Consider the following 27,162-nt stretch of genomic DNA (forward strand, 5'->3'; position numbering starts at 1 on the left):
TGGTCTGTTTTTACATTACTGTGAGCTCTTCGTGACCCTTCTGTCTGTGAAAGGTGCTTTACAAATAAACTTTACTTACTCTAACTTACTCTAACTTTCAATAGAGAATGTGAAATAAAAATAACACATTTTTGTTATGACTCATTTTGCCACAACGGGTCAAAATTATATTTTATATTAATAATTTCACAAAGTGTTTTAGTGCTTAAACTAGCTCTTAAGTCTGAGAAACATCAGGAGCAGTGAAGACGAGTCCTAAGACACTATAGTGCTGCTGCATTTTGATCATCAGCTGTACTCTCAATCACACTTCCACTGTCCTTTTCATGGTCTGAAATACACTGCATACACTTTCTTATGTCCATTGTTGGATATTAATGTTAATTCACATTTTAGCTGAAACTGAATTGCTGATAATATCACACGTTCAGATATTTGCTCGACGGACACCGAATGGCGCGGGGTTGGATAAAACCACGCCCCTTGCTTTAAATTTAAACAACTGTATTTTCCATGTGACTTAGTACCCACATCAGGAAATCATACAGTCCACAAAAGATAAGCCAGCGCCATTTATTATGAATAATTAACCCTTTCACACTGAAGTTTAAAATATTCTGACTGACTCCCGAGAGTAAAATTTTTCAAGGCGACAGTTATTTTAGAACGTTCCCCCTTAATGTTTCCATGGCAACGCGTCATATTTGTCACGTGACACCGCAGTCACAATAATAACACTGTATAACAGATGTAGGCTATCCTTCATTTCGTTTTTCCTTTTTTATTCGAAATATTCACAAACTTACTTACCATGTCATCAACTATCCTATCCGATTCTAAGTGTAAGTGAGTGTGTTTGGTCGTTTAAAATCTTTATAACAACAGAGTAAACTTTATAGTTAGCCTAACATTTATCTGATATGAAAAACACAGGTCGGCAAATTATATTTGAATAGATTGTTTTTGCTGCTTTCACAAACTCCAAATGTAGGCTGTTGTATTACCAGTGCTTATGTGTATTTAAATGTCTGAAATCTAAAATAATTATTATGAGGTTGAAAACACTGCATAGTTGTGATATATGACAGCGCTGAGCTCGTCCGTCTCTGGCTCAGCGCCAACCAACGCGATGACGTTTGAATCTGTTAGTGATGATGTCACGAGTCACAACACTGAACATTCTGAATCCCATGGGGATAAGGTTAAATTATTATTTAACTCAAAAGGTTGAACATTTTATTTTTAACCATGAATACAAAAATGAAACAGAGGAGGCACAAGTCAGATCTGAGGGGGCATTGCCCCATTTTGCCCCCTTGTGGCGCCGGGCCTGAATCTCCTCTGATTATATCCTGGTCTTCATTAATCAGCTGCTGGTCTCGAGTCCAGTCTGGTTTTCCTTCACGCTTGCATGAATTACTGTCAGCTATGATTATTACACTCTCTTAATTACAAGCTCTTATATGAATATCTGCTTATTGTTTAAGAGAATGATTTGATGATTTCTCATTTCTGTCCAGTTTCACTTGAAGAACAAAAATTACCCCCCATGATCAGAGCAGAGAGAGTCGCTACGATCCGCAGGAGCGACACCAGACACGTTCTGTGACTGAAGGACACTCTACAGACGACACACACACACACACACACACACACACACACACACGAGACAGGACATCACCTGCTCTGATGATGAGACTGATACACAATTACTTAAACACTGACTCTATATTAAATATAAAAGCTATAATAATATCTCAAATGATGCTCAAATAGGACTGATGTGAACACTGCCTCAATAGTCTTCTGGAGGATGGGGCTGTACCTGAGCACGGTTGCGAGCGGCAGGTGCTGTGGTGCGCTGGATCAGCTCCTGGAGGAGACATGAACCTCACAGAGGAACACATGAGCCGGTCACCTACAGTCAGCTCTCACCAGAGATGAGATCAGTGCTTTACAGGGACAGATCACCCTCAGGAACACAAGCGTTTCATCTGATCAAAGATAAACACATGTGCAATGATTGGACTGTCAGGAAACTGAAGACACACACACAGAGAGAAGCAGACTGTAGAGACAGCAGTACTGTGCTGCAGCTTCATGAAGGATGTGCTGCGGTCAGATCTCTGTCCTCTCGGGAACACTGAGTTATATTAACACCAGCTGCACGACTGTCCTCATAAATCATCTCCAGCGTGACCTACTGAAGTCCAGTCCCGAGAGACGGCCGCTTCCTGACCGCACAGATACAGCGCTTTACACCCGACCAGACTCTTTCAGCACAGGAGGAAATCAGTCTGAATTCATTATTAAAATATATGTGAACATTCGACAGCAGACACATGGAAGACCGTTCTGAATTCAGAAGTTTTTACAGTAGTTTCTGATTCATTATTCCGTCCAGTTTCTGTTTTTATTCTAATGACACTCCACATCTGTTCTGGAAATCAGTGCATACATGTTTTATTGTTGAATGTCACTGTAACGCTCTCAGCTCTTTTGAGTGACTTACACTGTATTTAAAGTGAAATCTGATCCGATCATGCATTCATAGGAATCGAACCCGTGACTTTGGTGTTGCTAGTGCAGTGCTGCAAAAATGAGTTAAAGACCTTAAAAATAAAATATAATCAAACAGCAGCTGTAGTAGAGCTGTACAGTTTGAGGAAAAAATCTAATTGCAATTAATCTGATAAAAAGTGGATTTTAAAATGTGATAAAAAGACTGAGGTTTGCTGTGCTTGTGTGTAGATCTGCACACCTCTCTGTGATCATACAGCTGTGTGTGTGTGTGTGTGTGTGTGTGTGTGTCAGTACTTCTCAAACATCTGCAGCACGCTTGAACAATCCCGTGATGATAACTGTGATAGTTTGGGTCTCTGATACTTCTCCACTCATCTCCCAGAATGCAGTTCACCTGACGGATACTGGAGCATCCGTGCTGACGCCTGCTTCATGTTCTGCCATCAGTTTGGGAACCTGAAGAAACATACACAAACCACTGAAAACAGAAGATATATGACAGAAAAACCCTATAAACCATTTACTGTTCAATCACAACAAAATCATCATCATCAACGTTAAACTTAGTTAATTCTTATAATGCATTATTAATAATGATGCATTACAATTTCTAGGAAAATGCATAGTTTTTAGTAATTTAATGAAACTTAGCGAATGCTTTAAGACATGTAATTTATTTATCTATCTTTTCTTATTTTTTACAATTATATTTTAAGAAATGTAATATAGAATTTTAAAATGAAAGTATTTTAAAATAATGACACGGTATGTATGGAGTACCATTAGTGTCAAAAATACTTTTTGTCAGAATTATTCATGAATAGTCAGAAAACACTTTTCCCAACATCTCACACACTTTTGGGACTATTTTTTTTTTGTTTTTTTTGATGAATATGAATATGTTTATTTACTGCAGCATGAATTAATTAATTTGAACTGGTTTTTAGTAATCATGAGCTATACATTCAAAGGAATTTAAATTTCATTCACTCCTATATAATTAATACTGTAATTCTTAAATTACATGTTCTTATAAATGTCATACAATAATACATTTCAATGAAGTAATTGACAAAAACAATTATGACTGTTTTATAAATGCATGATTCATCAAGTCCAAACGGAGCAGGAGTGTGAAAATAGTACACAATTGTGATTGATTCTGAGAGTTATTCAAATACTTATATCACAAGTGTCTGTAATCTCAGTGAGTTGAGATTGATGTCATCGCAGAACAAGCTAATGCTAGCCTTACTAGCGAATCGTTTAAACCCATGATGATCTCAAACCAGCAGTGTTAAATGAACACACACACACACACTCCTCGAACGCCGACAGCTCTTCTAACGGCTCGAGGTCTGTGTTTGAAGGTGTCCGTGTGTCAGTGTAGTTAACTACACACAGTGTAATCTACATCGGTGTCAAGGTTATCAGCGAGTGTGTGACCTCTCCGTGGAGGAGCTGCGGAGCGGCCGTCTCCATCTCTGCTGGCTTTAGCCAAAGGGACACAATCAATCGAGTCCAGGTGAGAGCAGAAGTGGGACGAAGAGACGCACGGCCCGCGGCGAGGAGACGCTGAACACACACTATCTTTAGCTCTGTTCTCTCACCTCCACGGAGGAGCAGAGCATGATGGGAAGATCATATTCACCTCTCCAGCTGAGACACAGAGGACAGGAGCAAGAGCATCTGAAGGGTTCGATTTCTGGGCCACACGTCATCAGTCCATCTCTACACATTCAGACATTACTCTACACGCTCTTCAAGATGATAATGAATATACAACTAGATATCTGTGCATTTTTATTAGAGATGAGTGACATTAAAACCAAACACAAATCAGATCGCACCAGCTTCAAATCAGTCTCATTCAGTCAGAATCAGTCTCAAATCTGCTTTTAATATCAGTGTGAAATGTAAAGCATTAAGACTCTCTAATCTTTTTACAAGTCTCTAATGTTTATAAATATGTATTTGATCAAAAAATGCAGTAAAACCAATCATATTTTTTTTTTTAACTGTGATACACTACTATTCAAAGGTTTACACATTAAATTAATCAGAAGTGGCATTAAAAACATTATTAATATTGCAAAAGATATACATTTCAAATAAATGCTGTTATTTTGAACTTCCTGTTCATCTGTGAATCCTGAAAAATAAAATGTATTTCAACACTGATAATAATCTTCATGTTTCTTGAGCAGTAAATCATCATATTATTCTGATTTCTGAAGATCATGTGACACTGAAGACTGGAGGAATGATGCTGAAAATACAGCGGAGCATCACAGAAATACATTACACTTTAACACAGATTCACACAGGAAACAGCTGATTTACAGTAGAATAATCACAATTTTACAGTATTTTTTATTGAAAGTAAAAGCAATAAAAGCTTGTTTTTGAAAGATACTTCTTAAAACACCATTAAATGAGTATTGAATAGATAGAGTAACAGTCTCAGCCCCAGAGAGAGCAGTGTGTTCAGTGTTGGTTCTCACAGCACTCACTGACGGTTGTGATCCCGCAGACGAGTGTTCGAGGAGGAGCGAGCCGCTGGAAAAGAGACCGGTTCACTGTGAGAATCAGAGGACGTCTCAGACAGTGCCTCGGCCCCGCGTCCAGCCGCTCAGAGACCCACGTGTGTGTGTGTGTGTGTGTGTGTGAAGGTGTTGTGCTTCATACAGACATCAGACGCCTGACAGAAACAACTGCTTCAGATGCTTGATCCTGTGTTTTCCTTCAGAGAGATTTTGGTTTGAACCAGGAGAAGGTCAGATCTCACCATCGAGTTCATCTGGGACAGAAACTACCGAGTCTAAAGCCCAGTTTAAACGCTCATATATCTTAAATGTTTTGAAGCGCAGACTTAAGTTTGTTGTCTTTTTAAAGAAGACACTTGGAAGATAATTCATGAAAATTGTAAAAAAAGTTTAAAAAGTGAAAGATGTTTTTATCTTTTATGGAGTTCAAGGTTTAGTATCATAAAAAATGCACAAAAATTCAATGTTAACAAGGGCCCTATCATACACCCGGCGCAGTGCTAGTGTTTCTGCTAGATTTAGCCCAACGCAGTTCTCATTTCTCTGGGAATCATGCGCTGCCAAGCCACCTACTTTTGGCTTCAGAAACGCTCTCTGGAAACCAGTGGGTGACGTCACGGACACTACGTCCATGTTTTTATACAGGCTATGTGTAGGATGACAATGTTTATTACTATGTTTAGTGACAAACGCAGAAACAGCAGAGAGAACAGAACCAAATGCCGGTCATGAATTAGAAGCACAAAACGAGGATTTGTAAAGAGAAATGCAGATTTATCATTTTACCAAAGGGACATCTATCACCGTTGCAATCGCATTTCACACAAGAGAGACGCATGTTTAGAAAGCCATGCAAAATTAATATTAATTAATGAACTTAATTTATTAAGTTCAACTCTGTGGCCTCAGCTGAGAAGCCAAATTTTTTTTTTCCCTTAAAAGACATTATGCCTTTTACATTTGAATATAATTTGAATACTGATGATATTTAAGTACGGAACTCTAATGTAGTTTTTCATCTATTTTGACAGCCCGAGTGTGTGTGTGGTGCTGTACCTGTCTGCTGCGGGTGACTCTGAACCCATCCGTCACAGCTGTCCAGACACAGGGAACTGGCTCAGAGAACATGCATCTGTGACAGAAACAACACAGAGTGAACTCCAGCGAACAACACCTACAACCACTGGACTAAACACACACTATATAACAGCGCTTCAGAGCCATGAATAAAGCTAAGCTTTTCTCATCATTCACCATATTTAAAAACATGTGCCAGAAACTGTGCAATGTTGAGGAAAACTAAATAATTTGGTTATAAAATTGCTAGTAAAGTTGGGTGCAAAAACTGCTGCACGTTGCATTGGTGCAGAAGTGAGTATGTGTATTTCATTAAATTTTTGCAACCATAGATCATGACATACTCGTAGATCGATTACAAAACTATACAGGTATTCAAGGGCAGGCTCTAAGATGTTAGATCCTACCTGTCCGATCGCTACCATTTTGTTTATTTAAATGGGGTGTCATCTCATTTATCATCAGTAAAATATGGAGTGCCACAAGGATCCGTCCTAGGTCCCCTTCTATTTTCAATATACATGTTGCCCCTTGGTAATATTATTAGAAAATACGGAATTAGCTTCCACTGTTATGCTGATGATACTCAGCTATATATCTCAACGAGACCAGATGAAACTTCCCAATTATCTAAGCTAACAGAGTGTGTTAAAAATGTAAAAGATTGGATGACAAATAATTTTCTCCAATTAAATTCGGATAAGACAGATATATTAATTATTGGAGCTAAAAACACTACACAGAATCTTGTAGATTACAATCTGCAGCTAGACGGATGTACTGTTACTTCCTCTACGGTCAAGAAAATATGATCATATTACCCCAATTTTACAGTCTCTGCACTGGCTACCTATTAAGTTCCGTATCAGTTACAAATTATCATTACTTACCTATAAGGCCCTAAATGGTTTAGCTCCAGCGTACCTAACTAGCCTTCTACCACGCTACAACCCATCACGCTCCCTAAGGTCACAAAACGCTGGACTTTTGGTAGTTCCTAGGATAGCAAAGTCCACTAAAGGAGGTAGAGCTTTCACACATTTGTCTCCCAAACTCTGGAATAGCCTTCCTGATAATGTTCGGGGTTCAGACACACTCTCTCTGTTTCACTAGTTCACGCTTACATATAATTAGCTGAGATATGGTATGTGTATTTGGCGTGCTGTCTGTGTTGTCCCTGTCTATTTATAAGGTGAACTCAAAGTGAGGAGATGGGGTGGAGGAGGGATGCTGATAAACCGTCAATGGATAGAGGTAAGTCAGCGATATTTATACTGTGGGATTGATTACTTGATTATGGTCCACCTGTGTCAATTAGGCTAAGTATCTGACGCGCTCCTCCTGAATCTTGTTAATAAAAACATCATTTAAATATATGAATTTAATTTAATGAACTTACATTTTGTAAGTTACCTGTATTTAAGTTAGAAAACAACCCAACAGAGGTCTGATTGATATTACTTGGAATGCACAATAAAACCAATAAAATGGATTTCTATGTTTTTGCAAATGACCTCTTCATTAGTGGATGCAGGTGTTGCTCTCTGATGATGGATGTGTGTCACAGCTGTTTCTGTCCCGTCGAGGGCAGGACGTCTCCTCTCTGAAGCGGTGGAGGTGCAGGGGTCAGGAGCGAGGTCTGCTGGACCAGCATCATGTGACCGAGGGGACGCTCAGATTCTCCTGCAGACAGAGAGTCACACCAGACGTCTGCACACCTGATCTAACTAACACACTTTACTGGATGAGAGACTCCCGAAGCAGTGCACAGTGACTATCAGTCTGTATGGATTATATTAGAAACAGGAAGAGACGGCACGCGTTTCTATTCATAGAATATTAATAGCAGCATCTGCTCCCACATTAATTATTCAAAGCCTCTCCCACTCTTCTAATGAGCTATTAAGGGATGTTTACTGCTGAGGGAGGGCGAGAAAAAGAGGTTATCAGAGCACATGATCTGAACACTTAACAGCGTCTATGGCTGCTTCATGACAAGATCAATCTATTTTATAAGAAACAAATAATTATAACACAATACTCATAAAAAACAAAATGACTACCAACGTACATCAATATAACAAACATAAGAAGTTAAAAAAATTCTAGATCTGTCAAACGATTAATCGAATCCAAAATAAAAGTTTCTGTTTAGATGTGTGTAATGTGTATATTTATTATGTATATATAAATACACACACATCCATGTACATATAAAAGACGATTTTTATTTTAACATTTATTTAAAATATAAATGATATCAATATAAATATATACATGTAAACACATTAATATATTCAAAATATATACCGTATGTGTGTGTATTATCATAAACATAATAAATATACACAGTACACACAAACACTTTTATTTTGGATGTGATTAGCTGCTCTGAAATGAATCTGATTCAGTCCTGGTTCATCGGTTCACACTGAGGATGATGAACAGAGGTGTAAACCAGCTCAAATCTGAGAGGAGGTCGAATATAACCCTGTAGATGATGACCAACACAGCACAGCAGACGCTCCGGTCTCACAAACACCCTCACTGAGCTCCACAACACAGAAGACACACGTTTCCCATTAGCAAACTCTTCACAAGAGGTTAATGAGCAATCACAGAGCCGTCCGTATTTACACACATCCAGAGACTTGACCTGGAGTGTCCCAGCAGCACGCTCCAGACCCAGAAACACACGTCAGGAGTGAATCCCTCACAGATTCAGCAGCGCTAGGAACACAGAGCAATCCTGAGACCAGGAACACTACAGAGAAGATGCTCTCTTCAGTGTCATGTCTAATTACCTCTGGGACCGGAGCAAGGGGAGAAGACAATAATGGTATTAGCTAAGAATGACATGCTAATTCATTTCTGATTAGAGTCTCACTTCATTTAGCAGTAGACGTGTTTCTTTCTCTTCTCCAGAAGATAGGATGCTTTTCTCTCTTTGACATTAAAATCACTAGATGTGTTTATCTGAAAACCATTCAAAGACGTCTCTTCTGCTCATCAGGGCTGCATTTATTTATCTTCAGTGTCTTTACCGTCACGTTTGATTAATTTAATGCAAATTGTTGAATTTGGTGTTTTTTGTAACTGATCCAGAATTTTTAAATGGTAATGTTACCCCTTTCCCCCAACCAATAAAGTAATACTGCTTCATGAACAGAAGTGTATAAATGATAATGAGTTCAGAGGACTGATCAGTCAGTGTTAGTAAAGGAGAATCAGCGTCTGAGAGCATGCAGTGAGAGGAAGAGGAAGAGGAAGAGTGTCATCATCAGATGAAGCTCAGCGGTGTTTGAGGAGCGTCTCGTGCTCTCGCTGGAGCTGGTGCGGTCTCATCGTGATCTGTTGAGTGTTACAGGAACAGATCATGCTCAGATCACACACTGTAAACCCATTCACTCCCATAATGTGACCAGAAACCTGCACTGTATTCATGGAGCACGTTTAATCAACTCATGCACTGCCAGGGACTCGAACCCACAACCTTTGTGTTACTAACATCATGATCTGCACCGGTTCAGTGCATGAAAACAACCCTCACTAAACAGTTGTGCATTTAGCAGAAACTTTTATCTAAAGCGACTTACACTTTTTCAGTTCATTCCCTGAGATTCGAGCCTATGACCTTGGCGTTGCTGACACCATGCTTTTCTCTTTGAACTGAACTAATTGGAGCTGAATAGTAACATCCTTGTCTTTTTAGAGCTAGAATTTGAATTGGTCTCATATCTGATGAAGTTATTTTCCTGTTTATCTCTGTGAAGCTGCTTCGAAACGATCAGCATTGTGTAAAGAGCAACAGAAATAAATATGACTTGACTTCTTACACTCACCTTTTATCCAGCGGGAAGGTGTTTAAACCCTGTGCCGTATCTGACATCAGCGAAGATCCTCTCTCTGGCTCTCTGATACTCCTCCTCTCGCTCCTCCTGTCCTCCTTCAGCTTCATGCGCATCTGAAACAGCAGGATCACATCACATCACTGGTTCCTCTGTGAGATAATGGCTGGTTTGATCTCGCTTCATTAGCAGATCTCCTCCTACCACACTGTCGTCTCTGTCTGTGCTGGAGTTGTCCCTTTTTAAGATGTTCATCAATCTTGACGTCTTTGATGCGTTCTGAAAACTTCTGGTCTGGTCTGCACAGGAACGGAGAGAGTGAGAGAGAGAAGTTCAGAGGCATCACACAAACACCATCCCTGGAGCCGACACAGATCCCTCATAATTACACTTCTCCTGCAGAACTCATATTAGAGCGATCAGATGCAGAACGTTTAGTTCCCCGTGGTCTCACGCTAACACTAATACAGAGGAACCTCACATCCGTGTTCTGCTGGTTCTGTTGATGATGACATCAGCCGGTCTGCATGTGACCGTTTAAATGTGTTAATAATCACTAAACTTCAGGTGATTACACATGCCTTGGAGGAATGACATTTAAACAAACCGGTAAATCTGAATCCAGAAATATTAACATGGGGGGAATTTGGGAAAAAAATTAAATGAATTCCGTATGGCTATAATATGCAACTTTTGAATTAAATTAATTAATTATACACACATTTTGATTATTAAAGTTAAATCCATTGAACCATTATAACAGGATACAGAAATATTACAATGGGGAAAAAATTTAATTTTGGAAAAAAATATATGTTGGATTTAATTGAACCATTAAATGTAATTTTGTTAATATTTTAATAAATTGTATGTTTCATTATTTTAATTAATTATTATTAAAATTTAATAAAACCATTAAAATTTAATTAAATATCAAATTAAAATAACATTTTCATGAGTTTCATTATTTAAGTTAATTATACTTGCCCATTTGATTAATACAATTTCATTAAACCAATAAAACCACTTGTGGAAAAATTAAAATGCAATTTGGGGAAAAAAATATTTGAAATTTTATTGTTGAGGATAACCCCTTGAGATGAAGCATCTCGTTTTCAAGGGGGTCCTCGAGACAACATAGAAATAATACAGCACATATACATTCATACACACAAAAGCTCTCCCTCATCCCACCTCATCCGCCCCTCATACATATAAATATGGAATGACAGTACAAGGATAGGACATATGTATCTTAAATATGTATACATTCGCACACCTAAACCCATAATCACATTTAAAGAAATAATAAAGAAAAAAAAAAAAAAAAAAAAAAAAAAAAACGTCAAAAATGAGGAAAACATTTACAGCAACAATTTGCTTGCAGGTAAACAAAAAGAGATGTTTTGAAGGAACACAGGGAAGTAATTGATCTTAGAGACCCTGGCAGACTATTCCATTCTGAAGGGGCTTTAAATTTAAATGCACGTCTACCACTCTCCTTGAGAATATTGGGCACAGTAAAGAAGAAATATTCAGTATGTCTTAATCTATAGCTGGGTCTATAGGGAATTAAGTATTCCTTTAGGTAAGAAGGATAATCATAATGCACACATTTAAAAATGACCTGATACCAGTGATACTGTCTTCTGGCCTTTAGTGACAATAATTTCAGTGAGTCATACATTTCACAGTGATGAGTGGTAAATGGGCATCTTAGCACAAATCTACATATATTATTGAAAATAACATTCAATACTTTCAAGTTTGTTTCTGAGGTGTTTTGATAGACAACATCCGCATAGTCTAGTATGGGAAATATTAACTGCGACACAATTCGTAACCTAATCCTTTGAGTAAAACAGTTAATAGAGCGAAACAATATTCGCAAGTTACAATTAATCTTTTTTACAACAGAATTGATATGACATCTAAAAGAGAGGAAAAAAAATATTTCGTAGAGAACTAAAATGTTGTTTTTGTTAAACATTTAATAAACTCCTATTAAATTGCACAAGTTTCTTTATTTCAATTAATTAGACATGTTTTGTTATTATTAAAATGTTAGTTTTAAAATATAAACATGTTAAAAAAAATCCAGATACTCAAAATGTAATTTGATGAGAAATGTGTTTGATGAGGACGAGACAGAGGTGATTAATCACTTTCTGGTTTCTTACAGTGTTCCTGTAGCTCAAGTGGTAGAACATTGCTCTGTCAAACACAAGGTTGTGGGTTTGATTCCCCGGGAACACATGATAGGTCAAAATTTGTAGCCTGAGTGCACTGTAAGTTGCTTTGGATAAAATCGTCTGCTAAATGCATACATTTAATTTAATGTACTGATGAAGAGGAGTTTGTCCAGCTCTGTTCCTGAAGATGAGCCACGAGTGAGCCATCACTTCACAATCATTCAGAAGAGCTCTATCCTCCTGAACATGCAGTGATTCAGTGCTGTATCTGTTGTCTCAGACTCAGACGGCTGCTAGAAGCACAGGAGTCTTCTCTGATTAATGACTCATGGTTATTCTGCTTTAATTGAAGCTACTGAAGATCCCTATTCCCTGAGAGACAGAGTCTGGCACGAGGCCATGGATCCGGAGCGAGTCTGTGACACACACACACACACACACAGAGGAACACACACACACACACACACTCACACGGAGGAACACACACACAGACACACACACACACACAGAGACACACACACGGAGGAACACACACACAGACACACACGGAGGAACACACACACACACACACACACACAGACACACACACACACACAGACACACCTCAGGATGGACAGACGTGTAGTGACCTCTAACCTAAGCTGGACGGAGGAACACACACACACACACTCACACGGAGGAACACACACACAGACACACACACACAGACACACACACACACACAGACACACCTCAGGGTGGACAGACGTGTAGTGACCTCTAACCTAAGCTGGACGGAGGAACACACTGCATCAGAAATGCATTATTAAAGGCGATCACTGAACAGCAGCGTGGGCTGAAATTATTTATTAGCAGGGCTGTTAAGCTGTTAAAATGAAAACATCTAATTGATGTGCTGATTTATTCATCTTATTATCATCAATTTGGTCTAAGACATTACCCCCTCAAAAGATCATTAGTTTGTTAAATGAGAATTAATGTTGTTTATTTAGTAAAATTTGTATATTTAAATATGAAACTAAAATGAGTGAGTCACTGAGTCATTCTTTCAACCGATTCATTCGAACTGCTGATAGATTCAGAAACCAGCTGAAATGACTCTTGATGAACGAGTCACTGAATCACTGAGTCAGTTTGAAGCTGAATCTCTGTCTCTCTCTCGCACACACCTCTGATCTGCTGTTCTTCAGGAGTCATGTTTCTGTTACCTGTGTCTCTCCGCTGTGTCTCCGCTGTGGTTCAGCTCGTGGTGTGATGATCTGGTGTTCTTCAGACTTCATGTTTCTGTTACCTGTGTGTCTCCTCTGTCACTCCGCTGTGTCTCCGCTGTGGTTCAGCTCGTGGTGTGATGATCTGGTGTTCGTCCTCGTCCAGAGCTCCTCATCAGACACAGAGACCCGGAGCCTGCAGGAACACAAGCCACTGCACCGTCAGCAGATTCAGAAGAGAAACATCTGATTCACTTGCTTCTGATAAATGTGTTTTATCTACAAATACACAGCTATGGACCCTTTTCTCAAGACTGTGATGCTGTGTTTAATCGGCATCAGAAGTCCTCCAATAGATAGATATATATATTGTCTCTAGGAGGGACGGTAACTCTCTTCTCTTCTGACTCTCAGTTTTTTCTCTTTTATTGAGAGTCCTGAAAGCAGTATCATGGAGTTCCTCTTTACTCTCCCCTTCACTGCTCCTGAAGTTAACACAGATATGAAGACACGGACACGTGAAGCGATGCACTTCATCTTTCATCAGTTCGCTCTACAACAGCTCAGACGTCTGTGAAACAGCATGACGTGTGTGTGACGTGGCTGAGTTCTCTGGAGAACTGTACATGAACACAAACCAATTAACCTCCAGCAATGATGAGCTGAGAGTCTAACACAAGAACCTGAACTAATGAGATCACCGCAGTCTCAGAGCTTCATTAACACGTCAGCGGAGACAGATTATAACACACGGGACATTCTTACACACACACGCACACGCACACACACACACACGCACACACACATGCACACTCAGACACGCACACACACACGCACACACAGACACACACACATGCACACTCAGACACACACACACACACACACGCACACACACATGCACACTCAGACACACACACACACACACACACACACGCACACACACACACACACACACACACACACACAGACACACACACACACACACACGCACACATGCACACTCAGACACACACACACACATGCACACTCAGACACACACACACGCACACACACACGCACACACAGACACACACACACACACACACACACGCACACACACATGCCCACTCAGACACACACACACACACATGCACACTCAGACACACACACACACACACGCACACACAGACACACACACACACACGCACACACACATGCACACTCAGACACACGCACACGCACACACACACACGCACACATGCACACTCACACACACACACACACGCACACACACACACACACACACACACACACACACACACACACGCACACACACACATGCACACTCAGACACACACACACACACACACACATGCACACTCAGACACACACACACGCACACACACATGCACACTCAGACACACACACACGCACACACACACGCACACACAGACACACACACATGCACACTCAGACACACACACACACACACACGCACACACACATGCACACTCAGACACACACACACACACACACACACACGCACACACACACACACACACACACACACAGACACACACACACACACACACGCACACATGCACACTCAGACACACACACACACATGCACACTCAGACACACACACACGCACACACACACGCACACACAGACACACACACACACACACACACACACGCACACACACATGCCCACTCAGACACACACACACACACATGCACACTCAGACACACACACACACACACGCACACACAGACACACACACACACACGCACACACACATGCACACTCAGACACACGCACACGCACACACACACACGCACACATGCACACTCACACACACACACACACGCACACACACACACACACACACACACACACACACACACGCACACACACACATGCACACTCAGACACACACACACACACACACACATGCACACTCAGACACACACACACGCACACACATGCACACACACTCAAACATTCACACATTTCTATTTCCAAAAATCTTTCACCCATCAACAAAACATGCTAGTGACTTCATTAAGTGTAAAATCATTAAATATGAATCATTTGCATGTTTAAAGGAACTGCCATGAAGCAGTATTGAACACTTGTGAAATAATGTTCAGTTTAATTTTAAGGCAAGACACCACAGCTTTACTCCAGAGTAAATTAAGTTAATTACTTGTATTAAATATGCAAATGATGCATGATCTAATTAAATATGCATTCATCTGCGCATGTTTCCAGAAGATAGATATGTCCACTGTATGAAGTCAGCTCAGTCATTAGTGTTGATCACTGTAACGAGGGTCATGTTAATCAGGAGACAGGAGAGGATGTTATCTGGTGTTCTGCTCTCTCCCCGTGGCTCTCAGTGGTGTGTGTGTGTGTGTGTGTGTGTGTGTGTGTGTGTGTGTGTGTGTGTCCATGTCCCCCCCAGCGGCCCCGGGGCCCCAACACTGCCTTCAGGAGCCTGCAGACACAAGCACGGCTCAGTCATTATCAGGAACTCGTTAGTGCTGCAGGTTATAATGACATGTCAGCAGCCCAGACTTAACTAAATATACACCTGCTGAATAAATATAATACAAGAAGCTCGTTTTAAAAAAGCAGTTATGAATATATTAGATTTTTACACTTAGATCTGACCCTGGAGTAGGGTTGAGCAGATAAATGAAGATGATAGTATCGTGTATCGACGATAGTCAGAGATATCGACTAAGCAGATGTCTCTGTCCATAATCAACACGATTATTAGGATCATTCTCCTCTTAATGCTGCGGTAGGGAACTTGTGACGCTCTAGCGGTTAATAAACAGAACTGCTTGCGTCTTGCAGAAGAACATCGTAGCCGGAACTACTTCTCTCTGTTTATGTCTATGAAGAATCACAAAGGTACTGGGTTACTCCGCCGCGGTACCCCCGAAGCAATCTAAAATAGTCTGAATATAAACACTTATTATAGGTGCACCCTAGTGATTCAGGACAAGATAAAAACACGGTTTGGAAAATGGATTCATGGTGTACTCGCTTATTATATACATTTTTCTACATTTTGAACACAAACAAAGTTACGGACCGCAGCTGTGATTGGTTGTTATTTACCGGGAGCGATGGAGTTTCTGCAAATGGCAATAGGACACTGGGAGGAGCCAGAGGAGCTTGATTTTTTCACAGATTATCTGTCTCATATTCTACTGTCAGGACATAATGACAGGTTTAATAAATATGTAAAAAATATATTTTTTTTTACAAAAGTTACCTACTGCAGCTTTAAAGTATTAAATAATAATAATAATAATAATAATAATAATAATAATAATAATAATAATAATGACTATTTTTATTAGGCGACCTATTATTATTCGGCTATCAAACTGCCCAGCTATTTCACTTCAGCTCCGCGTTTCACACACGCACACACACACACACACACACACACGCACGCACACACACACACACACACACACATGCGCAAAAGGGGATTAGAGCCCGCAGTCGGTGAAAAAGTTGTCCGCTTTGACTCGGATAACTCGTTAAATCCATGAAATGAAAGATAGAAAACGAGGAGTTGGTGTCCTACACATTTAGTGCTCTTCTCAAACATGAGAGATTAACTCTTTCTTGGTTTACAAATAAAGTAAAGACAACAAGCGGCGGATCGAATTTATCATCCATAGTGGTTCTCACGCAGTCCTTCTCTTAAAGACTCATCACTTATAACGTACACTATGTAGTGATGATGACTACGTGAGGAACCAGTATGGATGATGAGTTCGCTCTGCAGTCGTTATTATTTTCACCGCACTATAATGTGATGCAAAATACATAGTTTTGTCCGTTAATGTCTCCATCCACAAACAGATGTAGGCTACATCGTCTTCAGATTTAAGGTATTTCTTTGCACCTTAACAAGAAATCTGAACGGCCTAAATATGTGCAATATTTTAAAGAGCCCCCTCTGACTGAGTTTAATGCACAGATCTGTCAGAAAGCGTCTCTTTCTTGTTTCTGTGGCGGATCGGGCTCGTGCATGAGGCGCGCGACGCGGAGCGATATATGACCGATGATCAGTTCAGTTCAGCCTTACTCCAAATATATCAACTTACTTGTTTTAAATAATTTATATTTAAAGTGTTCGTTTATGTCCAATATTAGTGTTAAACTGTTGGACTATTGGTTTTCACCGTTGTCTGATTCTGCAGAACAGAATCCACGAACAGATGCAGCAGATCTGTCCCAGGACGGTGATATGACAGCTGTGTCCGACTATATAGGAACTAGCTGTTTTAAATACACTACTTTTATATCTAACCTTAGTTTGTCAGTATGTTTGAAAGTATATTTTTGATTATTGGTGATTCCATAGGCTCTCTCTCTCTGACACCTGCGCGGTTTAAAACAGCAGGTAGTTCTGCTGTAACAAGAACAGGGTCTCTCTAGCTCCACACATGCAGGATAATATCATGTTTCATCTATCTCTCGAGCTGACCATATGATGATATATATATATGTAAATGTGTCATAAATGTTGACCCGATCAGTGCCAGATTATAGTCAAGTATACATCCGCTTTGTGACAAAAGGATGAGAGTTTTGCACTTTGACCTTCAGAGAAACATCACACTGACGCTTTGAAAAGCTTCCTCTTATTTCTGAGATGAAAGTGTGTGTGAACGGAGCGCAGCGAAGCACACACTCCACGCTGACAATGAAGAGCATTTATCAGCCCAACACCGGCCCGTGCTGCATTATTAAAGAGACTGATTGATATTCATCAGATCTGTAGCCCCGGGGTACACACACACACACACACACACGTTACACTCGGTAGCTGTCGGATCGCGGTGTGTGGGAGTGACGCTGTGCTCACAAACATCTCTCCGAATCAATCCTGCAAACACTTCTCTCTCAGCAGCATTCAGAGAGAAACAGCTTGTTGGACACGAGCCGGATGATGATCTGATCCAGCAGAGATGAGCCTCGACGGGGGACAGAGAGGAGAAGAGACGCGTGCCAGGATCTGGAGACATCACGCTCACAGAGACAGAGACAGAGACAGCATCTTCAGACCTCAGCACACAGATCACACCATCACACAGCAGCATTTAGATCTGTGTTACACCTCGGAGTGTGTGTTTGGTGTTAGAGAGCATCTGAGGATCCACATTCAGTGCTAATGGACCGAAGCGAGGCAGAAGTGATGTCTGAATGAGACGTAGAGAGCTTCACGGTCGAGCAAACTGCTGACAGAGGACTGTGAAGATGATTCAGGACAGAGAAAACACCATCCATCTGGACCCACGGCTCTAACGCTCCAGAAACACTGCGTCTGAATCAGACCGAGCTGTTGCACATGTAATGATACGGAGACAAATCTGCTGTGTTTGTAGAACGAGACGCCTCAGACCTGGGAATCATTCTCTAAAAATCACAAATAATCAGTCCGTTTAAACATTTCTGCATCTAGATCTCTAACCTAAAGAGGAACATCACATTTCACATCAGACGGGTCAAGTGTAATCTCTGTTTGATTGAGTGGAATATCAGCATTTATTCCTTCATACAATCATAACCACGGCGTCTTTATCAAGATCCACTGCGCCTCGACACCAGACCACACATCCCTAAACACTTATCTTTGATTATTAGATACATAAACTCATTTAGGAGAAGTGAGTCTCATCATGTTAACTTTAAGAGTCTCTCATTCTATCTTAAATGCAGAAATAAAAAATAAAAAATAAAAAATCACTTTTAGGTCAAAAACAGACATTTAACTGAAATGAAGGACCAAAAGCATCTCGAAATCAGTTTTCTCCAGTGACACTCAGATGAGCGAACAAACGCCTCCACGAGACAGAACAGACCTTCCACACACACACACACACACACACACACACACACACACACTCACGAGCCGCCCGTCCTCAGACACAGATCAAGCACACTTCACAGCATCTCTTACAGTAATGGTGTGTTTAGTGAGCGGAGCACGTCTCCATCCGAGCACACACACACACACACACACACTCTGTGTCCAGCAGCTCAGTCTTTACCTGTCCTCACTCACCTGAAGCACAGCAGAGGTCAGTATCTCCACCTCCTCCTCTCTCCTGGTCTCCTGGTCTCCTGGTCTCGGTCTGCAGCGAGAGCTCCTCGTCTGCTCCTAAACACCGGAGCCCATGTCTGAGCCTCACAGACAGCAGCCAATCAGCATCTGTGTGGCGTGATGTCAGCGGCACTCAGCCAATCAGAACACAGCTCTCTTCAGGAGCCACACAGCCCAGCCGAGGACTGGAGGAGACGTGGGTGTTACCTTCACACACACACACACACACACACACACACCGCAGCTCAGAGACGGGCACACTTCAGCTGAGCTCAGTCCATACTGCAGGACGCTTCTCTCCGACTCAGTCTGTGTGATTACTGCAACATTTACACACGGACAGTCCCCTAACAACTAAACACATTACACTAAACAGGGCATAAAGAGGTGAATCAGGAGAAACACTTTAAAATACTCCAACATCCCCAAGCCGTGTGTTTCATACAGTACAGACAGTTTCACAGCAGTTTCACATGAACAGTGTTAACATTGTAAAAATCATCACTTCTGGAAGCTGCTCTACAGAAGACAACAGTGTGATTATTCAGATCTGATGTCATTTAAATAATCAATGCACTTGCAATGCAAAACACATGCATGAAAGAAGGTAAAGATGCAACAGCATATGAAGAACTGTAATTGACATATAATCAAAGAAAGATTCTCCTTTAGTTGTGTTCTCATCTTTAGATTCCCACTGCTCTGGAATAACTGCACCGCTGGAAATCTCACCCCATCATCAGTTCATTTCAGTGTGTGTGTGTGTGTGTGTGTGTGAGCTATTACTCAAAGAGACGAGATGAAGACGTGCTCCCACAGCACACACACACCGCACTGAGAGAAGCTCACACACTTCACCGTTACAGCAGCACATAACATCCTAATAATGAGAAGATGATGAGAAACTTCATGAGAGCTGCTTTACTGATGAGCAAACAGCCTCGAGTCTCGTGTTAATATCTGATGATTTCTCCTGAACACGTGAAGTGTGTTTCTGCAGTCGCTCACAGGAACAGTGAGGTCTGAACACACACGCGTGTCATTGATCTGTGTTCAGATCGACAGAAGCACAGACACATCATCAGGACAACACTTCTCAACATCATCAGGAACGCTGCCATCAGCGGGAGCATGACCTTCCCTAAAACATCCCGGCCTGACCGTTACTGGAACAAAATACAGAAGTTATACAATATTTGGTCTCATGTTGGAACTGTTTTAAACTGATGAAGTTCACGCTGTTATTAATAACTAAACTGATCTGAATAATGACACACACTCATCTTTCAGAGTTCCCATATTTGATGTTGTTTTCACGTTCATCTCTGTGAAGCCGCTTCGATGTGATCTGTATTGGATGAAGTGCTGTAGAAAATAGTTTTGTCAGTAGATTTTGGATGTGACAGGTGGAGGAACATCTAAGCCAATATAACGGCCAAATATCAGCCAAAGTCTGGCTGAAATCCATGAATCATGGGAAAACTGAAGGACTCATCTCTCAAAGGAACCCAAACTTCACTATCTAAATGATATTGTGCTCTCACACACTGTCTGCAACACTACAGGATGAAGACTGACGGACAGCTGATGGTGATTAGAGAATCTGATTGGCTAAAACTCAAGATTCAGGCCACACAAAAGTTTCCTGGAGAATAAATCAACTCCTCGTCCTCCTCAGTCACTGTCAATTTCCAAACCGTAATCCTTCCCAGATCTCCTCATCCTCATCCCTCGCTCGTGAGGACGGCGGGAGCAGCTGGCCAAGATTATCACTCCACATTTCCTCTCATAAACCCTCCATCACCTGCCGCCGAGGGCCAGGACTTACAGGTTTTCAATATTAATCAAGCGCTAGCCCCTCGGGACACACACACACACACACACCGCTCCAGACACTACTCCAGCTCCTGGATCTCCAGGAGACGAGAGGATCCCGGAGAATCAGCCGGTGCGTTCAGAAAACCTTCACGCTCCACACAACAGAGAGAAACCAAAGCATCGGCCGGTCGCAGCGAGGAGAAATCATCTGTCACATAATTACAGCTCGTCCTATGATTGCACAGCACAGTTGTCTTTCTCTTTAGCTGCTTTCAGAGAGAAAACACCTGCACAAAGCTGGAGAAACAACAGCTCCGAGTGCTCGGACGCTTCATTTACATCATAAAGAACACATAATAGCAGCGCTTACTAATTAAGCCTCGCAATGCACTTTTTCTTCCTGGAAAGAGCAAAATGGGAAGGTGCTAAGTGACAAACACGTTTATTTACATTTTTCCCTTAGGATGATGTGATTCCTGCACGGAGAGTAATGAGGTCCCTGGAGGCGAGCGGAGAGCTGAGGACACGCTTCAGTCCTCATTAGAGATCTGCTGTGGTTTAGGATGTGTCAGCAAGCACACAGTGTTCCTCTTCACCCTGACACACTGCTGGTGTAGCGCAGGACAGCTGGGACCAGAAACGGCTGCCGAACACATGCTTAACACACGCTTACTGACACACGGATCCTGTCCTCGGGTCACACGCCAATCACACGCCAGGAGATGTTCAACCGCAGGATAATTCAGCGGCTCTTCTGTGAATGTATACACACCGTCTCGTGACTAATCCATGGGCTTTCTGAATCTTCTGACCCTAACTCTGAGAGAAAAGTGTGTGGAAAGGACTTAAAGAGGTTATTTACATAAAAATAAATGCTCTGTCATCATTTACTCATCCAAACCCATGAGACCATTTTCTCAGAGAGGATATTTGTACAGGTTTTTGTCCCAACATTGGAAGTGCACCCATCCAAACTTTGACAGTCCAAAAAGTTCATAAAGGCTTCGAAAAACAAATCCACATCAAGCGGTTTAATCCAAGTCTACTTGAGAGATATGATTGTGTTTTATGATAAAGAGATAGAGAACATGGGTTTGTATGATGAACACTTTTGATTACTGATCACGTACATAGAGATGTGTATATGGCCTGAGTATGAATATGGCCAGGAGAAGCTCAAGCTCAAACATGTAAATAATAAAATAAATAAAAATCTCTTAATATGTGTTTCAAAGATGAACGAGACTCTTATGGGTTTGGAGTGACACGAGGGTGAGAAAATGGTGACAGAACGAACTTACCCTCTAAATGGAGCGTAAAGTACTGATGTCTTACTAGTAACTGGAAGCATGATAAAATCAGCCAAATGATTAATGAAACGGATGTGTTTGTGAATGAAGGGTGTTCCAGCATCTCCTCTACTATCTGTGACACAGAGAAGAACTACAGAGATCCAGCTCAAACAACACAAGCTGAGTTTAGTCTTGTGAAAACACAGAACATCAGTAAAGACGAGACACAATCACACACCTCTGAAGACAGGACACATCAACAACTAGACAGCTCATGGTTAAAATGGAGAAAACCAGTGACACTTTCCTTATCGAGTGAGGCCTAACAAACCAGCAGCATGACAGTCATGTTGAAGCCTAACCTGTTAGTCTAACACAATGACCAATCTCTGCCTCCTGTCACACCAGAGATGTGTCGAACTAACATCACACTGGAGACGCTCCACAGAATCCCTCGAGAAGCTCAACACTCATCACATCAACTCTACAACACAGAGTCTCCATCAAAACCAGCTCAGAAATGGCACAAAAGAAGTCTCCACCTAGACAGTACAACCACCAATGCTATATCAGGATATATGGATATTTGCTGGTGAAATCGAAAACAAAGTTGAAAAATAATGTGGTTATGCTCCCAGACAAGTTTTTCTGTACAATGCAGTGAATTATGTAAAATGAGAAGCACTCAACTCATTTGATTATTTACTCCACTAATAATTTTTAACTTGATGGACATAAAGCACAAGCAGATCTATCTGGATTATACACTGATGTAGTCAGCGCTTCACAAGTTCTTCTTGACTTGTCTGGGACTCGTTCAGCTCTTCATTTTCACACACCGCTTCACACAAAGACATCGAATGCAGTATCTGATGCCAAATTAAATTGGAACGTTTTCAGGATAAATTACCAGCGGGCAAATATCACAGACAGAAATCATGATCACAATTAAAACGTGATATATCATGCAGCCCTATCTGATCTGATCTGAACTGAACTGAACTGACCCTAACCCTAAACCTAACCCTAACCCTAATCTGATCTGAACTGAACTGACGCTAACCCTAACCCTAACCCTAACCCTAACTCTGATCTGAACTGAACTGACGCTAACCCTAACCCTAACCCTAACCCTAATAATGACACTGTTGTCTTTAACAGCGTCTGAACAGCAGAATCTAAACTGTCTCCATAGTTGAGTTTCCAGAACTGATTCTGGTATTTTCCTGTTTATTTCTGCGAAGCAGCTTTGACACAGTCTGTATTGTATATAAAGTGCTCTAGAAATAACGCTGACTTGACTATAAACTACATAACTAGTAGTTTCTCCCATCTAGCATCATTCCACCCAGTCCTAGTTTGGACCTTTTAATCGAGTTAAAAACTCACATTACGAAACCCAGACACACATCTAACACACTTGTGTGCCATTGTGTAGAAATTAAACAGCAAGGGTCATTCATCTCGGCTGCAGGAACTAATAACTTCCTAGGGGTCTTAAAAGCACAAGCAACCATTTTTGCAATGTTTGAAGCCCTTGAGATGGAGTGACCAACAGGACTGTGATGATCATCATGACACCGTGGCTCACTGAGGTGGTCAATTACCAACAACAATAGTGATGTCACACACTATAACGAGCATGAAATACAGCGCTTTATATACAAGTGCAATAATAGAAACAGTTGCAACAGAATTTAGTATTTATAGCATTTAGCAGCCACTTAATTTGCTTGGAAAATACTTGCGAATATGGCACCAACAACAACAACAAAAAAAACATCTTCCAGTAGCCCAGCCTAATAATAATCTGTCTATATTACAAGTGTTGCTCTTAACAGACCTGTGTGTTTTGTATCTCTAGTACAGTGTCTGTTCTCAGAGCATATAAGCCCTGCCCGCTTCTGGCTCACGCTGTTCTGTAGTTTATTAAAACCTTATTAATTCTGAACATGTTGCGTGTCCATATTGCACCAAATGTGACACTGCACTCCCCTGAGTCTGCAGAGAGTCGACTGGATGAACGGTTCTCTACATAATATAAATGCAAACAGACAAACACACAGATATGTCTAACTTTATTAGAGAGAAGAATATGTTCAGGCCCTCCCTCTGAAGCTTCGAATATGCGGAGTTGATTACAACCAAAGCTTTAAAGCTCAAAAAATTTAATTCGGACCAGCCCTAATATATATAAAGGGAGAGAACAGAAGAGAATCATGTCAGCCGCGGTACGGTCACAATCACAGCAGCACATGAAGGGCACCGCGGGACGGACCCGGCGTTCTGCTGGCACCTGCTCTAATCAGGTCAGGTCTACCTGGATCTGACGGGAGCCGCAGAATCACACGGCCCACTGAGGAGAAACAGGACACGCTTCCCACTCATGGGAACGCCCAACACACTCGGTCAGAGCATGCCGCTGAAAACACCAGGCTCTTCATCAGAATATCACAGACTTCCAACTTTGTTGGAGAACTGAGCCGGCGAAGCGTGCTAGACTGTCTTCTCTGGTGAAACTGTAATATTGTGGAAACTTAATTGACTCGGTGACCCGCTGCATTGATGGATGGCTCCAGAAACCTCCAGCACTCAGAAGACAAGAAAGACTGATGGGTGAGGTGCTAATGGTGTTAAACCTGCACTCAGAGGTGGATGGATACGGCCTCCCGCCGCGTCAGAGGAAGAGCTCTACAGATGCCTGGTGTCAGATGCTTCATATAGAGACGGGGAATGAATGCCTCTAATGGATGATGGAGGAAGAGGTGCAGAAAAAGCACCGATCTGGTTCCTTTAACATCTAGATTCTGTCAGGAACATTTCCATAGTGAAAGGCCAGGAGAGAGGGGCACAAAAAGTAAGGATAAATGTTAAGAGCGAGCGTGGAGGGCTTTTATGTGTAACTGCAGGCAGCGACACATGATGATACAGGCAGGAGAGATGACAGCTCTAATGGTGACTGCATCTATTACGCTTTGTAAGAAAGCAGCGAGTTGCCATTCACAGCCCTCGGCTCGGGTCAGGCCATTACTGCACACGGCTTAATGTCTCAGACGGCACAACTGCTCTTAACACAACACAGTGAGAGATGACGCTGTAAATCAAGTTCAAAGCCCGCATACACTTCAGTCGATTGAATAACATGCTACACGTGCTTTAAAACAGATTCTACACAACACCGCTTCTGTCTACCGATCGCGTCTGATATATATTGCAAGTGAATATATGTATTGCAACACTTTTGTTTTTGCCCCCATTTTTCATGAGCTGAACTTAAAGATCCAAGACTCTTTCTATGTACACAAAAGGCCTTTTCCCCCTGCAATATTGTTCACAAATCTGTCTAAATCTGTGTTAGTGAGCACTTCTCCATCCACCTCACAGGTGTGGTATATTAAGATGCTGATTAGACAGCATGATTATTGCACAGGTGTGCCTTAGGCTAGCCACAATAAAAGGACACTTTGTGGGCAAAAATAAAAGTGTTGCATTTATAATTTTGTTCAGTGTATGCAAATACAGACACAAACACATGCATAGATTAAAAAAATAAAATAAATTTAAAATAAAAATCCACATTCAAATACAAAAACGATGCTTTGAGTGATGATGGTGGTCTCAGGAGAGAAGCCATAAGCCTTTCTTCACACTAACTCAAATTATGCATTTTAAATGATATAATATATTTCGAATTTAGATCTTTAAGTAGACAATTTTAATTGAGTTTTGTCTTATGATCCACGCACACTTATCATCTGATTAAAGCGCTCTGAGGCGTGTGATCTCAGGTGTAGTACAGTACATGTGTTCAGCAGCTCATTCATCACCAGAGCTCTATTAATAACAGCTGCTGACAGATACAGGCCACAGACACACACAGAACAATACTGCTGATAACAGCACTGACAATACCCAAATACACCGCAACTATATGACATAGACACACACACACTCACACAGAAGACTCACTTTACTCTCTCAGACAACAACTAGTGCTGATGACGAGTTCAAGTTAAATGTACTGTAGCATCTTTTACCAAAACACACAGCACATTGTGTGTGTGTGTGTGTGTGTGTGTGTGTGTGTGTGTGTGTGTGTGTGTGTGTGTGTGTGTTGGTGTATATGAAACAGGCTAAATCTTGAACATCTGTGACTGTATGTGACATACAATCAATCAATCTATCAATCAATTAATCACCTTTATCTATATAGTGCTTTAAACCAAATACATTGCGTCAAAGCACTGAGCAACATTCATTTGGAAAACAGTGTCTCAATAATGCAAAATGATAGTTAAAGGCAGTTCACCATTGAATTCAGTTATGTCATCTCTGTTCAGTTTAAATAGTGTCTGTGCATTTATTTGCAATCAAGTCAATGATATCGCTGTAGATAAAGTGACCCCAACTAAGCAAGCCAGAGGCGACAGCGGCAAGGAACCAAAACCCGATCGGTGACAGAATGGAGAAAAAAACCTTGGGAGAAACCAGGCTCAGTTGGGGGGCCAGTTCTCCTCTGATCAGACGAAACCAGGCTGC

General features: G+C 41.2%; 1 long non-coding RNA gene across 3 annotated transcripts in view; it reads right to left on the minus strand.

Annotated features, from left to right (window-relative positions):
- LOC127964949 (uncharacterized) overlaps positions 1-19,737 on the minus strand; it is a 21,467-nt gene extending 1,730 nt beyond the window's left edge. The window contains exons 1-8 of one of the 3 annotated variants that reach the window (XR_008155169.1): positions 19,475-19,724; positions 13,395-13,590; positions 10,199-10,293; positions 9,989-10,110; positions 7,661-7,829; positions 6,126-6,201; positions 2,818-2,979; positions 1-1,994 (exon numbers count right to left, since the gene is read on the minus strand). The exon at positions 1-1,994 is cut by the window's left edge and continues 1,730 nt beyond it. This is a non-coding gene — a long non-coding RNA (uncharacterized LOC127964949). Of the gene's footprint in view, positions 2,980-6,125; positions 6,202-7,660; positions 7,830-9,988; positions 10,111-10,198; positions 10,294-13,394; positions 13,591-19,474 lie in introns of all 3 variants that reach the window. The other 2 variants (XR_008155168.1, XR_008155167.1) reach the window with 2 other exon arrangements.
- Positions 19,738-27,162: the final 7,425 nt, after the last annotated feature.

This window comes from Carassius gibelio, chromosome B9 (assembly GCF_023724105.1).
Source record: "Carassius gibelio isolate Cgi1373 ecotype wild population from Czech Republic chromosome B9, carGib1.2-hapl.c, whole genome shotgun sequence".
NCBI lineage: Eukaryota > Metazoa > Chordata > Actinopteri > Cypriniformes > Cyprinidae > Carassius > Carassius gibelio.